Here is a 14,519-nt window from a genome sequence, read left to right as displayed (position 1 = left end):
TATATATATATATATATATATATATATATATACATATATATATATATATATATATATATATATATTTAAGAATAATTTCATATATTTTAACACATTATACAGGAAAAAAATCTTGAGTTGCCTTACAAATGGTCTAAGCAATATTGGGATTTCAGGATTTACTATACCACATCATAATTTTACCCTGCTATGACTCACTTTCCCTGTAATAGCAACTATTTTTAAATACATAGTGGGAATAGCTCATTGATGGTGCACATCTTCTGATGAGGTTATTGTTTAGTAGATGAGTAATTTTATGAGGATTACTACATGACTATCAATTTCTAATAGATATAATTCTTTGAGTTATGAAGTCTGAGTAAAAGTAAGACCTTCATAGCATATATAATTCCAATCCATCATTATTGTTTTTAGTTAGCAATGCATTATTACTCCATAATTAAATAATTTATAATTATTTAATGGAAGAACCAGTAAGAATTAAAATAATTGAAGGTAAGATAACTTGTAATGCTTCTATTCTTAAATATTTGTTGTGTTTTGTGAGTTAATTTTATAGTTGATATTAGATGTATAATATGTAATACTAAAGAGCTAAATATAAATGTTATTTAATATATGGAAATGGAAACAAAAATATAGACATGAACTTTATGCATAAGGTTTTGTTTGGGGAATAACAGAAAATATAGAATTACAATCCAGGACATTTACACAGGATGTGGTGGTCTCTGGTATGTCAAAGATTTCTTAAAAATTGGGATTTTACTAGGGAAAGAAAGAGCTATATAAGGTGTTCTGTAAGAGAGTTCATTGGCACTTAATGTTATGAGAGAGTTGGCAAGCATTGCAGCAAGTGGCTGGAGTTATTAGGTTCAAAGTCATAGCAGGTTGTTCTGTTGTATTATAAGAGTCATCTTACTACAGAAAGAACAGTTACTATTGATTTTTACCATAAACTGAAACCACATTAATGTGTTTTGTATCCCAAGCAAAATTTATTAGTTCTGCCTATCTTTGAAATCATCATCACTCCTGTATGATCCATTTACCAAATACTCTTAGCAATGTGGTTTACAACAAATATTATGGTTTGTCACCTGTTAGTTCACCTAGCCAGAGCGGCTGTATTAGCCCCATTACCAAACAGTTCATCATGTTTGTTATCCTACTGTTTCATATGATTTCAGAGCTCAAGGTTGCCTGAATTCAATCATATGTCATTATTTCGTTAGGAGCTTATATTTACAGATAGCATAATGACCCGCCACACACATGCTTACTGTATAATAAAGCTAAATCCCTGTCTACTTAGAGGAGCCTTATCTACACCACTGAAGACTCCATTTAATTCATTACCCCTATTAATACTCGGACTATTTATTAAATGATAAGCTAATAGCATGCTAATAGTGAAGAAATTCTGTTTGAGAGGACACTTTCACAGTTCACCACAGATCAGTTGTTCAGAGAGCTAGGTGTGAAATAATCATCCCCAATGTGCTAGACACATTTTCATTACAGGGTATTTTAGAGGTTTCACTTGCATGTAGCCCTATACCAGAATTTGACAGAGGTTGATCACTAGCATGTATTAAATTTCTAAACCACTATATCTCTTAGTAGTGTCATTACTTAACAGTTTTATCTTTCAGCGGCTGAAATAACTATCACTTGCACATCCTTAGTCTACAAGGAAGAAGTCAAAAACAAATATTACAACAAAAATATATTGATAACACCCTAAATCTTTACATTATGACAAAGAATTATTATACAACACCATACACTAATTCCAATGGCCTTTATTCCTCAATATTACCATTATAAAAATAGATTTCAAATATTGTATAAAACCACTATTCAAAAAATTCCTCAATTACATGCTTTTTATCTCAAATAAATTTTACTCTAGATTATTTTAGTTTGCAATCTATTTATTTACATAAAATATATTGATAATAATTCTGTCATTCTCATATTAATTAGTGGAACTAACTCTGAATCTATTAGTTTTGGTTTAATCGCAGCAAAGAATAATTAATCTAACGGATCATGACCATTTCCTATTTTTTTAGTTTCTATATTAGTAATTTCATGCACTGTTAGAATTATTACATTACAGAAAAGTAAAATTTATATGAATTTGAATTTGGACATATAGAGCTATTTCATTTACAATTTTTATCAAAATCCTTCCTAGTAGCAATGAAATTGTTATGATTTTAACCCAATATTTTGTTCTAACTAGCACTACCTTAGATTTCCCAGGATATCAAGCTCTGTGTGATATTTATTATACCTTAAGTATATGTAGAAGAAATGAATGGTATGACTCTACTTTGTGTACAATCAGAGAAATGAAAAATTGTGCTCTATATGTGTACTATGAATTGAAATGTATTCTGCTGTCATGTATAATTAGAATAAACAAATAAATTTAAAATAAAAAACAACAATTTCTATTATTCTATAAGTCACAGACTTAGCCTACAAATGAATTTTAAAAAGACAGAAAGGTTAAAATTAGGTAGCCTCATATTACAATTGAACTAATTATGGTTATGGGATAATTACTTAATACTTCTATTTACATAAACCTCTCTTTAGCTATTATAATAGCGTTTAAATTCTTTTACCCCATATAATAACTTTGTTACAATGTTTGGAGAACATGACATCATTTTTATTTATTATAATATTTTTTAAACACAAAATGTTTACCAAACATTACATGTTGCATTCTACGTTGACTCTCAGAATGCTGTTTAGAAGTTCTAATAATAGTAACTGATATATATTATTTAAACTTGAAATTATCAATCAAATTCAATGTTAGAAATTACTATTCCTAAAATTATTTTCCGCCATATATATGGTGCTCCAAATCAAATAGACTCTGAATTATCCACTGAAATCTCATTATTCCATAAATAATATGTAATATTAATTACATAATGAAATCAGCTCAATTTTTATTAAACTATTTTTCAACTCACTGTCCACTGCCTTAACAGTAGGTACAAGCTATAAGTTATTACCATTATTACTAGTTCTTAGCCAATTTCACCTATTTTGAAAAGTCTGAAATACCAAAGTGTTATATTTTAATATTTATTTTATTTCAAATAATTTTAATCAAACGTTCACTACTGAAAAATTTAGCATTTCTATATATTATATGAAGCAATAATAATTATTATGATTGCACTTGCAATGAAAATGAAACAAATGAATATTGGATTTTACTTTCTATCCTATATATTAACTGGATACTTTCCATTAAGAGCACTGATTTATTTCAGCCCCATAAACTCAAAAATATTATTAATGATGTTACTTTGCCATCAACTAATCCCAAATAGATGGTCTAATTAGTTACCAAGAGTAGAATACTTTTGACATTTTAAGAACAATGCCCATACAGAGACTAGCAGAAGTATACATTAAAGAACAAACTATACCAATTGCAGAATGAATTATAATGACAGAGCCTATACAAAATATATATTATATAGATACTGAATCAGTTTTTAAATAATGATAAAACCTTACTGGAATTCACTTATCCCTATTGCAGAGGATGGCCTTATCACTCTCCCCCATTGTAAATTCTTGCATTTTATATTGATCAAATGTTCTATTTTTATACTTGCTCTCCCTTTATAAAAATATCATGAAGTGTTCTTATCATTTTTCCTAATCTATCTCAATGCTTTGTGACTGGAAGTGTCTAAATTAGAAGAGTTAACATAAAGAAATAAATCTATATCAAAACAAATATATAAAAATATAACATAAATAAATATATGTATGGAACATATATTATTTACACTGTGTATATACTATCTACCCTAAAACTGACAATCAGAATATCTGGGAAACCTCAAACTGAAATTTCTATACATCTTACCTATCACCAACACAAAGGGCATGCAAAACTTGGGCATATTTTTGCTTTTCAGTTATAACATGGAGATTTATGATAATTTCACCAAAATAAGTACTGTAATAGTATATTTATAGAATCATTGGAATAAGCCAATAAGAAGGAAAATTAAAATTAAAAAAAGAAAAACGGAGTAAAGAAAATTAAAATAAAGGAAAGTGTGGAATAATCTCAAGTTAGTAAGAGGGGATGCATTCTGGTACATAGAAAAAGGGTTGATAGGGGCTAAAAGCACAGAAAAATGTCCTAAGAGCAGAATAGAAGAACATAAGATATAGATGTAGAAATGTGAGTTCAGTCTTATAGAAGTGAGTCTGACTGGAAACACCTGAGAAGCAAAGTCATCATCTGACAATGGGATTGGAAGAGTGCATTTAAGATTTGAGGAAAGTGAAGAAGACAGAAAATAATAGCCTAAGAGAAAGAAAACAAAATACAGAAAGCAAATGTGGTATGATTTTGAAAACAGGTCATTTTTATTAATATTTTCAAAGAGAAAATTAAAAAAAATAAATATACTACTAGAATTTCCTTCAATGTCTACTGGAAAACATATTTTCATCCTTACTGGAATAATTTGGGACTGGATGTTGCACATTTTTATCATCAATTCAGAAAGCAGAAAAAGAAAATCTAATAAAGAAGTGAATAATGCTAGAAGTCACAACCCAGAAAAATCCCTTTCAGCTTTCTCTCTTGCTAATTCCCATTAGAGTGTTAATTATAATCATCATGAAAGTCAGTCCACAAGATGGACGCCTGGATTATTGCCTCTTTGCATCAAGAGTCTTGCCTGATCCCCTCTCACATGGAATCAAGATGGATATGTGTGACCAAAATATGGCGAAAGTATGAAATCCAAAGCTACGTCATAAAAAGCCATCGCAGCTTATGCTTTGTTCTTTAATAGTACTTTCTCTGGGGGAATCCCTCCATGCTAGGAAGCCATTCAGGTGGCCTCACAGACAGGCACAAGTACAATGGAGCTGAATCCTCTTGATAAGAGCCAAAAAAAAAATGATATGCCAGCTTTGTGATGGCATGCACCACTTCTGTTCCAATCAGATTTTCAGGTGGGTGTAGTATCAACCAGTATCTGACTGCAACCTCAGGAGAGACCCTGAGTCAAAACTTCCCAAAGTACTTTGAAATCCATGACCTAGAGAAACCGTGAGAGCGAATAAGTTATTACTACTAAAGCACTAATCTTTGAAAGATTTGTTGTTAAGCATCAGATAACTAATAACAAGAATTTGTCCCAAGATAATTAACTTGGGAGATTTCATGGTAAAGAAAAAAAGCTTGGCTGTCTGGTGAGGCCTGCTTCCTCACAGACTGCCTTCTCACTGAATCCTCACACGGTGCAAGGAGCACGCAAGCTCCCTGAGGGCCTCTGTTACAGGGCACTAATTCCATTGACAAGAGTCCCACCCTTATGACCTAATCACTTCTCAAAAGTCCTACCTCCCACCATCACCTTGCCAGCAGAATCTCAACACACACATTTGAAAGACCAGACCATAGCAACCCCCTTAGCATGAATTCTTCATTTCAAATTATATTTAGAATGTAAGGCTGTTATCATTGTAAATACACCAAATAAAATATGAAAGTAAATTATATTAGATACCCATCATGTAAAATGATATCTTGAAAATGATAAATATGAGGAGATAAAATAAATGTGTGTTTTAAAATAGCTATATATTAATACCATTGAAAGTGGTGTGTAATAAGGTTAGTTCATATTGACCAAAAATCTAAGATTGTCAAATAAGCAGTGTGAACTAATAAAATCATGCACTTTTCCAACCGCCGTATATATCCCAGGGGATCGTCTGCTGAACAATAAAAGCCATAAAGGGAAAGTGAAGATCCTAGATAAATTGAAAAGAATATTAAAACAAACATAAAATGGAGACATTTGTTCCTAACAAATCCAGAAAATATTTTTCATTTCTTAGAAAGCTTCATCTTGTCAATACTTCAAGATTAAATATCTGGACATCTTTATAACTTCTCCTATTTTTAACCATGAGAATTTCTAAAACCTATTCACTCAGTCAATACATATTTACTGAGAACATGCATTATGCCAAGAACTATCATATGCGGCAGTGAATAAGAAAGGCAAAACCTCCTCCTTCATGGAGCTTAAAACTAGTAGAACACAACAATAAGTAAATGTAGAAGTGGAAAAAGAAAAGGTAAAATGAAACAGAATGACGAATACTCTATTTAAGTGAGCATGATCAAAGTCTAACAGAGTCAGTTGCTATTAAAAGTAAAATACGTACAAATTTGATTCTCAGCACTTGAGTGAATGAACATATTTCCCTATGTTCCAGACTGAGTTCAATTCAGTTTTGACAGCTTCCTTATATTTCTTCTCTCCTAAATGTTCAGTGAGAAATTCAATCTTACTCATTTGAAACAGGCCCTTTTGTTTCCTTAGAGTCATGTAACACTTCCTATTAGTAACTTTGGAAAACTTGAAGTAAAACAACAGAAATATATGCCGTGGACCACACAAGATCTTTATTGTCTTCTGCTACATGGGCCATTCAAAATTATATGGCATGTGTTACTAATGCTCTGGGCCATCTTCCAGCTTTTTCATTGCTGTGATTCCCAACGCTGTACCGCTTACATTTCAGCTCCTAGGAGCACAGTGCTCCCTTAAATATCCCAACCATTCATGTGTGTGTTAGTCAGCTTTTCATTGCTGTGACCAAAAAAAAACTTGACAAGGAAAAAGAAGAAGGGGAAAATTTTACTTTTTGCTCACATTTTCAGATGTCTCAGCCCATAAGCAACTGGCCCTATTGCTCTGGGCCTGAAAGAGGCAGAATATCATGGCAGAAGTGTGCAGAAGATGAAACAGCATAGTTCATGGCAACTGGGAAGTAGAAAGACAGAGGGGAAGGAGCCAGGGACAGATATAGTCCTCAATGACTTACTTCCTCTAGCTATGCCCCACCTGCATACAGTTACCAAGCAATAGTCCATAAAGCTATCAATGGATTAATCTATTTTCTGGATTAATCCACTGATGACATCAGAAACCTATTCATTTTCAAAAGTCCCACCTCTGAACATTGGGGGTCAAACTTTCAACACATGCACTTTTGCTGAGATAGTCCAGATCTAACCCATAATCAGTATATAAGAGGGAAGTATATAAGTCTATGTCAAACCTCAAAGTACTCCATCTACAAAGGTTACTAGATCCACATGTCCCCAGAGTCACTTCTCTCCTTTTTTCAAAGGCTATAATATAACCAATCTGTTAATCCGGTTATATTTTTCTGAGCCTCTTATTTGTTGCATGAGATAAAAATTTTTATACAGGTACTTGGGAAAGAAGATTGTTAACAGTGTAACAATCATATCAATGTAGATTGTTTTACATGGAGTACATGATAGTATGTGATAAAGGCTTAGACATTTATATAAAAAAGTGTCTAAATAGTACTGTATCTCATGGTTTAATCAAGAATACACTTGGTGGGAGAAGCCTATAACACCAGGGTATCAATTGTAGACACACAGTTCATTTTTCTCTCATTTTATCATTCCAGAGAGAGACCAAATAAGGCATAGAAGAGGCTAGAGGTGACACCATCTCATGGCACTATAGGAAAGGACCCTATCCACGGGTCAGATTTCTTACAGTGCAAATTTGTGAATAGCCTTAGATGTGAGGTATAAAAGAAAAGGACCTAGTCACTGAATAATCCATATAAATATCAGTACAAAGACTTTTCTGAGAAATTATATTAAACTACTAAAGCAGATTTCTCAACCATATTTTCAGTATTTCCCCCCCTACAAGAATCCATCATTGGTGTTTTGTTCCTAATATTAGCTCTGATAAAATTGGAATATCATAGATATACTATTTTTGTTTAAGTGCTATATGTACATTGATGCTTTATACTTAGAATAAGGTTAGTGGTTAGTTTGGTTTTTTGTTGTTTATGGTTTTGTTTATTTGGGTTTTTTTGTTTGTTTGTTTTTACCATTTCCTTTATTTTTATTTTTTTATTTTTTTTATTGTTGGTTGTTCAAAACATTACATAGTTCTTGATATATCATATTTCACACTTTGCTTCAAGTGGGTTATGAACTCCCATTTTTAGCCCATATACAGATTGCAGAATCACATCAATTACACACCCATTGATTTACATATTGCCATACTAGTGTCTGTTGTGTTCTGCTGCCTTTCCTATCCTCTACTATCCCCCTCCCCCCCCCTCACCTCTTCTCTCTCTACCCCCTCTACTGTCCTTCATTTCTCCCCCTTGTATTATTTTTCCCTTTCCCCTCATTTCCTCTTGTATGTTCTTTTGTATAACCCTGAGGGTCTCCTTCCATTTCCATGCAATTTCCCTTTTCTCTCCCTTTCCCTCCCACCTCTCATCTCTGTTTAATGTTAATCTTCTTCTCATGCTCTTCGTCCCTACTCTGTTCTTAGTTACTCTCCTTATATCAAAGAAGACATTTGGCATTTGTTTTTTAGGGATTGGCTAGCTTCATTTAGCATAATCTGCTCTAATGCCATCCATTTCCCTGCAAATTCTATGATTTTGTCGTTTTTTAATGCAGAGTAATACTCCATTGTGTATAAAAGGGTACACTTGTACATTGCTGGTGGGACTGCAAATTACCATTTCCTTTAAAACCAGTTTTTAACCCATTGAGAATACATATTACAATACGTAGTCTGTCCCATCTGAAGAAAAACTTGAGTACATTCCCTTCCACTAAATAAGAGTGTGCCTGCTTGTGGTCCATATGTTTCAAAGAAACATGAGATTCTGGGGTTAGTCACACAAAAAGCCTTGTTTTGTTTCTCCATGAATAAATAAAACATTCAGGCTTTTGAATTTGGAAATGAAATCTAATTGTTGATTATGGGTTATTACAAGACTCTGAAATCATATGCCTGTATAGGAGTGGTCTTAAAATACTTTAATAACTGTTCTTAAGATATTGAGTTAAATAAATACTCACTTTTTTCATAGTGATTCCATTTTTTAATTTATTACAAGAAAATATATCCTGTACAAGAACGTTTAAAGAAATTTTAGTCATAATAGCCCCAAACTGGAACTAATCAAAATCCAGCAGTAGAAGACTATATAGATTGTGTGGCATATTTATGGAATCGAAAACTACGCATCTATTATCAAAATCAACTATTTATGAGTGAAAACACATGTATAAATGTCAGAATTGTTCTACTGAGCCAAAGACACCAGGCACAAAGGATGCAGGATACATGAATAAGGTACTTATAACATATGATCTATGGTTCCATTTATATGTAGGCCAACCCCAGGCAATGCTAATTGATTGATAAGAACCAAAACACTGATTGCTCATTGCAGGTGGTAGATTGATAGAAAAGGGCCATGAGAGACCTTTATTAGATGAGGAAATATTCCATAGCTTGACATCAACATTAGTCAAGCTGTACCCACAGAAGATTTGTGCATTTTACTGTATGAGAAAGTTGTTCCTTATAGTTAAAAGATATTGCCACCACAGTAAAGTTAGCAAGTGCCATGCAGTGTCATAGTAGAATCCAGTTTTAGTTAAAAAGTAACTTTTTCTGCCAGAAGGAAAATACTCTACCATTGCTATTGCAGCAGCATAGCAAAGTACACTGATAGAGTAGGCCAGGAAGTTTCCAGAAAGAGCCAAAGCTGCCAAGCCACACAGACTGACAAAGACATTCCTGAGTTCCAAAGCAAAGCAGGCACATGCTTTGTGCACAGAGGATGAGGCAAACCATCCCAAAGGCTATACACAAACTAACTTTGAACAGTTAGAGGTTCTATATCAAAGAACTGTATGAAATAACAATTCAGGTCATGAAATGAAGAAACAATATCTCAACAGAACAAGAAAAGTGATAGGACTCAGGGAAGATTCAGTATGTGCAGCACAAGAAGAATAGAGGGTCCATCCTCATCTAAAAAAAAAAAAAGAGTATGACTTAATTTGGTAGGTAAGGAAAATTGCTGTTTTCTGAATAAGAAGGAACTATGAACTCACGAATAAATTTATATTCATGTGAATAAAACTATATAAAACATAAATTTTGCATAATAAAACATTTTTTTCTTTACATTCTCTTAAAAAGGTACCTTCTATTTCAATGAATATTTTTCATCTTGCCTATAATAAAAAAAAATCCTCTGTAGTCATTGTTGCAGAACTAATTGAACCAGGTGTGCATTACCTACTAATTCTCTCTGGATATGCTAAATATTATTCTTTAAATGCTAATGAATACTACTTTCTCCCTCAAATCTATCTTGATTTGGAAATCAGGTTGAAACTGAAGGAAGGAAGACCTGTGAGCAGGGAAAGTTAAGTTTGTGGGACTGATTTGCAATTTAGCAAAGTCTTAGCCCTGAACCAAATTTGAAAGAGATACTTGTAACAACATCAGATGCAGGTTTGAATATATTTTGTTAGAATATTACAGATAAAATAAAAGGGAATTGAGAAAGAAAAAATTAGTATACACTTCTATCAGTTTAAGTTAAAACCAGAAGCCATTTGAAACTTAAATGCCTATATGTGGCCTTTGTATGACAAGTGTATTTTTACCTGCATATATTTCCTTATGTTTTCATACTGATTGGCTTTGCTTAGACAATATAAAACAAATATTGACCGCATTTTTGAAATACACAGTTTCTCAGACTTATTCTCATGAGCAAAGCTGAAATTTTCTGGAAATCAACACTTTTGAGTCTCTTCAAGACTTTAGAAATCCTACTCATAAAACATAAAAGTATTTTTTGTTAATTTTTTTAAATTGTTGGTTTTTATCACAACCAATTTTAAAGCCTACCTAATAGGTTGCTCCATTTTTTTTTCTTCTGGTCAAATTGGTGTGAAAATAACAATGGTAGGAAAAAGAGTAGACATATACAAGACCATTTTCTCCATAGCAAACAACAACTAAAGTTTTATGTAAGGAAATAGTCCTTTGTTCCTTCAGCTGCTGCTCCCATCACTAATGGGAGGCCATCAGTGTTTTGGGTGGTGTTTGAAGGAATGATACATTGGTAGGCAGTACTTGAATAGGTCAATACACCATCAGCTTTGGGACCAAGTAGACAAGCCCTCTATCTTTACCCTTCTGCTCTCTAGTTAGGGGACCTTGAGCAAGTCATAGTAGCCTCTTAAAAACAGAAAAAGATAACATTCCTCACAGTACAGATACCCCTCAGGTATACATGGGACAATTTAACATAAACACCTGCTACCCATTTATACTGCAGGCATAATTTATAGTTTAGGTTCCTAAATTAGTCTTCTGCAATTGCCTTAACATATTATCACAAATTCGGTAGCTTAAAACAATAGAAGTTACTTTCTCACAGTTCTGGAGACCAGAAGTTCAATATCAATTTCACTGGCCATGTTATCGTTGGATTCTGTCAGGGAGAACACACGTCTGGCATCTTCCAGCTTCTGATGACTATGGGTATTTTCTGCTTTTGTCCACATCATTCTAGTCTGTCTTCATCTTCGCAAAGCTTTCTGCCCTTCTCTGTGTGTGTGTATTGTGTGTTTGTGTGTTTGTGTGTGTGTGTGTGTGTGTATGTTTCTCTCTTATAAGGACACTTATGATAGTATAAGGTCCACCCAGATAATGCAGGATGATCTCCGCTTCTCAAAATTCTTAATTTGATAAACTCTTTACAGACCATTTTTCCAATAAAGTAACACAGGTTGGAGGCATTAAGCTGTGAGCATATTTGATGGGGCAGGGACACTTTTCAGTCTTTCACAGTGCTTAGTAAATGTTAGCAGGCTTTCTCTGTTATATACACAATCTCTTTGAATATGAGTTATTCCTCTTGTGTTCACCGTGTAGACATGAGTAACAAGAATTTTATCCTGTTCATTGTCTGAACCAATGTTTGTGGAACTGACCAATCAGCAGTGGTTACAGAAAACATTTTTTTTTTACTATGGTTGGGAATAACCAGACATTTGGGAATAACCAGACATCAAAAAACTCTTAGGAGTTTTCATTTACAGGCATCAAATTATTCCATTAAACAAAACAGAAATATTAAGATGGCTTTTTCCAGAAGGCAGCATTCAACTAAATGCAGTTTAAAAAGCACTATTTCTCAAGTAATAAGAGTATGTATTTTTTCTGTGATATTTATATTTGTTCAAACATATGTAATTTTCACACATTTAGTTATTTGAATTTGGTGTCTATAGAAAACAAAGTCAGAAAAAACGCTGAGACTTGCAAAGTGGGACACATATTAAAAAAAGTGCTGAAAGTACCTAGCTTGACAGATGGCTGAGGGTGAAATTACAAAGTGGTTGGTGAGATATTTGAAATTTAAAAAAAAGCAATGGAAAATTATGAATTAATGCATTATTAATTGTTCTAAAAACTTCTCATCAAAATATAATAAAAGACAAAATCCTTTGCATACAAATATATGCTAAAGCTCTTTCCTAATCACATGCAAAGAAGATAACTTTTTTCCCAAAAAAGTAGGTTAGAAATTTTAAATATTACACTTTCATAATGTTTCTACATAATTATTTGCAGAAAAAATTTCACAAAAACAGTTCTTCCTAAGATGTTTGAAGGAATGCTTATATAATTATAATGTTGAAAATATAGCCAGAGGGATCTCAAGCTAAAATTTCCTTCACACAAGTAGAAAAGATTGAAATGGAAACTAGAACAGGAATTACCTTTCATCTTTTCATCATGTAGATGCAACTTTATTTTATATATTCATTTTTATATGGTGCTGAGAATCAAACCCAATGCCTCACATGTGCTAGACAAGCACTCTGCTACTGAGCCCCAGCCCTAGCCCATGAACCTGCTTTCAACAACCGGAAAACAGGATGGGGGTACACCATTCCTGGAAGTACTGCAATACCAGGTCGATGAGTGGAGTGAATCTAGCAAGCTCCTATTCCATCCCCCTGATCCAAAAATCCACTAAATATATTGTTCTCACATGGAGGACGTATCAGATATTAAACTATAAGAACAGATACTACCCTTGATCTTAGTGGAAAGACCAAGAAGCAATCACCATGCACTTTTACAATCAACAAATTAGCACCCAAATGATGTTTTATCAGTTTCTCTTACAGGCAATTCCTAGCCTGAATAGTTCTTTGTTCAAATCTTCAGCTACAGAAAAACTAGCCTAACCTCAGTATATTGGCAATAAACTGTTTAAAAACATACAGGGCACATGGAATGCATATATAGATATTTATAGTTATAAAACTCATAATGTCATTTAATTCTTACAGGAAAAGCATGCAATGGGTTCTATTATATAAGACACTTTTACTGAGGAAGTGGGAGCTCAGAGAATAATTTGTTAAAAAACATGAAGCTGGCAGAGCAGACCAAAGGTCTAAACCAAGTTCTTTAACTCCAAAAATTTCCTCCACTGTGTTTCTTCTTTGCTGTTAACATGCTACTGCACTCCAGGCTTCTTTTCCTGGATTATGTTTTATATTATTAATCATAATGAATGTGCATTTTCCAAAACAGAATTTTCAAAACTTTCTGTAAGAAGTTATATTTAATGTGTAGTAGAATGCCCCAGCCTCTGATAGGTAGTTTTACTCAATCCCCTTGGACACTCTGTTTTTTTTCCACCTAGTATGATTACTGTCTAAATTTTACCATCCACAAATATTTTGTAATCTCCTAGAAGATATCACATGATTGTATAATCCCCCATGCATGCGCATGCGCGCGCGCACACACACACACACACACACACACAGCTGAACACTAAGATTCTTATTAAACTAACAGCCTCTAATCAGTGCTTTTACTGTTGGATACTCTTTACACAAGTTATCTATAATCTTCACACTCCTGCAGAGTGAATATTATGATGAAGACATTGAGACTCAGAGAGGTTAACACAAAAGATTAGATCAGATAGTGCATAGTATCTTTGCAGGAATGAAGAAAGGGCTTCTCTACTTTCAAAAGAAGCAACCTGAGTGTCTCTTAACAAGATCACTGGCTGTTTCCTCACTCACTAAGATAATTGGGCAGTGCACAAGCTGCAAAACGATACACAGATCCTCTGTTACGAGGACACAGCTAATAAATAGTAAATGAGGTTTAACGTCAAATTGTCTGATGCTAAGACACATATATATCCAATATGCTATAAAATTTCTGAATCCCTGGTACCCTACCTCCCCAATTTTCTAAGAAACTTGATAAATTATTTTTGAGACACTACTGGGGCTACTATTCAACTTTTCTTCTACAAATCTCTAACACGTCCCATCCCCTTCCTGGGAATCAGTGACAGCACCTATGGCTGTATCTTTTCTATTTTTGCCCCTGAGTAATATAATGCTTCATGCTTTGTTATTTACACTTCAAGGGAAAAAAAATTCTGATTTCAGAGATCCCTATCTTAAATAATAATCAAGCCCATTATTCCCTGATTGAAGATCTGGGGTTGACTTATTACTTATTTCTTTTTTTTTTTTTTTTTTTTTTTTTTTT

At 33.2% G+C, this 14,519-nt stretch overlaps 1 long non-coding RNA gene and 1 other non-coding gene across 2 annotated transcripts in view; both read right to left on the bottom strand.

The window, feature by feature from the left end:
* The window catches only part of LOC125610711, a 489,175-nt gene that overhangs the window by 75,417 nt on the left and 399,239 nt on the right, over positions 1-14,519 (bottom strand). The window lies entirely within an intron of this gene.
* LOC125610737 lies at positions 12,870-13,059 on the bottom strand. Its single transcript, XR_007340737.1, has one exon. It is a non-coding gene; the product is annotated as a U2 spliceosomal RNA (small nuclear RNA).

This window comes from Marmota marmota, unplaced genomic scaffold (assembly GCF_001458135.2).
Source record: "Marmota marmota marmota unplaced genomic scaffold, marMar, whole genome shotgun sequence".
Taxonomy (NCBI): domain Eukaryota; kingdom Metazoa; phylum Chordata; class Mammalia; order Rodentia; family Sciuridae; genus Marmota; species Marmota marmota.
This window is presented reverse-complemented; position numbering and strand designations above follow the sequence as displayed.